We start from the raw sequence: 3,279 nt of genomic DNA on the forward strand, positions 1-3,279 counted from the left end.
ACTCCCCGTCCACCTTCTTTTTTAAAAAAAAAAAAATATGGAATGCTTCACGAATTTGCATGTCATCCTTGTGCAGGGACCATGCTAAACTTCTCTGTATTGTTCCAATTTTAGTATATGTGCTGCCGAAGAGAGCACTCATGTACACCTTTTAACCACATAATATGAGCATACTCAGAGACAAAACAAACCCCAACCCAGTTTAAACAAATTAAATCAGAATCTTAGATTCATCAGGGAGCTTGTCAGACTGCAGAGTTTTAAAGACCTATTAAGGGATAGTGATGTAGCTCAGCTGGATGAGTGCTTACACTGGATGCACTGAGACCTAGCTTTGATCCCCAGCACCACATATAACCAGGTTTGGTGGGACAGTTTTTAATACCCATACTGGGAAGGTAGAGGCAGGAGGATCTAAAGTTTAAGGTCATCTTTAGAGGCATAGTGAGTTTGAGAACAGCCTGAGCTAAATAAAATCATGTCTCAAAAAATTATATGATGTGAAAGGATATTCAGTTAAAGGGATGGAAATGTTAATAAAGTATCAAAAAGAAAGGAAGACTGTCAAATCCACTAAAACAGGAAGAATGCTTTTGATGGGCTCATCAGGGGATGAGACAGAGCTGAAGAAAGAACATAACTTTGGGTGGACTACAATAGAAACTTCCAAAACATGAAAGATAAAGAGCAAACAAAGACTGTGGAAAAGAATAACAGGATATCTTAAATCTGTGAAACAGAAACAAGAACAAATAGCATATGGGATACCAGAGGGTTAAAAAATGGAGAAAAAAAAACAGAAGCAAAAATAATGCAGATTTTTTTTTAAAGTCTTCACATAAGCATATCATATCCAACCTGCAGCAAATCAAAGACTAAGACAGAGAAGAAAATCATTGTAAGAAACACCTCATCTATAGAGGAGCACAAATATGAACCACACACTGACTTCTCCTTAGAAACTGTTCACGTAAGAATACAATGTAGTGAAATATTGTAAATGTTGCCAGGGAGGGGAAAAACAATCATCAAACCTAGAGTTCTCTATCTTGCAAAAACAGAGACATTTTCCAGCAAAAACTAAAATAATGTGCTGTCAGTTAACCTGCCTTGAAAGACATGTTAGAATAAATTCTTCAGAGAGAAGGAAGTAGACAGAAATCAGGCATTAAAAGAAAGAAGAGTTTTGGAAAGGAGTAAGTAAAGATGAAATAAAAAGGCTCATTATTCTTTTCTTAATTGCTTTAATATGCAATCATTTCTTCACAGCGACAGAGGCTGGGAGGATAGCTTAGTGGCATGCACAATGCCCTGACTGAGAGCCCCAGAAACAAATGCATGTTATGTATGTACATATGCTATGTATGCATATATGCTATGTATATATATATGCTATGTATGTGTATGTGAAGTGAATAAAGGCATGATTCAAGGAACACAGAGGATTAGGAGCATTTTGTAATTATGTGGCAATTGCTTGGTTTGTAGACCAGTATAACATTTAGAGGGTGCGGTACATCCTGGCAAGAACTTCCGGCTGCAGGAGTTTGAGGTAAGTCGTCCTACTGCTTCTACCATTAGGAAGCAGAGGAGCTGAATATTTGTAATTAGTTTGCTTTGTCTTTCTATTCAGTTCAGGACTCAAGCCCATGGAGTGGTGCCATCCGCATTTAGAATAGGTCTTCTCACCTCAATTAACCCAATAGAGATAACCTTTTACATGCTTGCTCGGAAATTGGTTTCCATGGTGATTCCAAATTCAATCAAATTGACCATCAAGATTAATCATCTCATTAAGAAAAACACGACAAAAAAGGAGAAAGAGGACCTGTGAGGTGGCTTGCTGCGTTATGACCTGAGTGGAGGAAGGGGAGAGAAAATGAATGCCAGCAAGATGCTCTCATCTTCCAATGCTCACTGTGGAACATTCACACCCACAAACAGACATACGCTAAGAGAAAAGACATATACTTACATAAGTACATGTAAAAAGTAAAATAATAGTAGCAGTAAACTTGAGAAAGTTATGTTAAAAGGCAGTGGTTAAGAAAGGAAATACATAATTTTATTTAGCCACAAAGAAGAACAAAATGATGTTGCTTGAGGGAAAAATCAATGCAATTGGAGAGAATCATGTTAAGAAAAATTAGTCAGGCCCAGGGAGACAAACATCATTTTTTTCTCTTGTTTGTGGAGCTTATTTTTAATAGATACATAAAATCATTTATATCTATAGCTGTATGATATGAAGGCGGAAATGAGATTGTCCGTGGAAAGCAAAGAGACTAAGAGGATGGCTGAGTGTAAGGGACCGGAGTGTATGGGTGCTTAATACAGGTGACACAGATGACCTGAATGAAAGGATCTCTTTTTATTGAAAATAGATTTTTCTCTCATACCATACATCCCAACCACAATTTCCCCTCCCTCTACTCCTCCCAGATACCTCCACCTTCCCTCTTCTTCAGATTTATCCCTCTTTGATAAGAGTAGGCCTCTAAGAGATTATACAGTCAAACAAGACAAAATAAGATACATTTCCTACTATTGGCTTACCATCTCTAGCCATGATATGAGGACTTTTTTTATTGTATCTTGGGTCTCAAGTTAAACCAGTGAGTGGTAGCCCACTCCCACAAGTTCTATGGTACCATCTTCCAGGCAGGATAGATTAGATTGTAACTCAAAGGTTTTGTGGCTGGTTTGGTGTTCAGATTTCTCTTTCCATAGCATGTAGGCTACCTTCCCAAGCCAAAGAGACTATAACTTAGGAGTGAAGCTTCATGCAGGCACCATCTTGACATCTCTACATTCAATGAGCTGTTTTGGTGTTGGCTTTGGCAATGGGACCCCAAAGTCAGTTTTCAAAGAGTATCCTTCTATTCTACTATTAATCTGTGATCTTAGGGATCTCCACTGGACCACTTCTGCTATCAAATCAAAGGAATTTAACACAGTCCCACCACTGAAAGCCTTGCCTGGATACAAAAGATGGCCAGTTGAGACTCCATTACTCTCCATTACTAGGAGTATCATTAGTATCACCTTCATAAATTCCATGAAATTTCAAAAAAATATCTTTATGTAACTCATCACTACATATAATGAATGTATGCTAGCAAAAGTCTTATAGTCTAAGAAAATGATGCCACAATTTTAAAACCATACAAGGACTATATAATCCCAGCTAGTTTGTAGGCTGGGACACATTCCTAAAAAGCTGAGGCCAGCAAGAACACCCAGCAAGAACATCTCTCTCTCTCTCTCTCTCTCTCTCTC

The 3,279-nt window shown here is 38.0% G+C and overlaps 1 non-coding gene across 1 annotated transcript; it reads right to left on the reverse strand.

Annotated features, from left to right (window-relative positions):
* Window positions 1-31: 31 nt before the first annotated feature.
* LOC116095724 lies at window positions 32-138 on the reverse strand. The gene has a single exon (XR_004120716.1). It is a non-coding gene; the product is annotated as a U6 spliceosomal RNA (small nuclear RNA).
* Between the last annotated feature and the right edge of the window lie 3,141 nt (window positions 139-3,279).

Source organism: Mastomys coucha, chromosome X (genome assembly GCF_008632895.1).
Source record: "Mastomys coucha isolate ucsf_1 chromosome X, UCSF_Mcou_1, whole genome shotgun sequence".
NCBI classification, from domain to species: domain Eukaryota; kingdom Metazoa; phylum Chordata; class Mammalia; order Rodentia; family Muridae; genus Mastomys; species Mastomys coucha.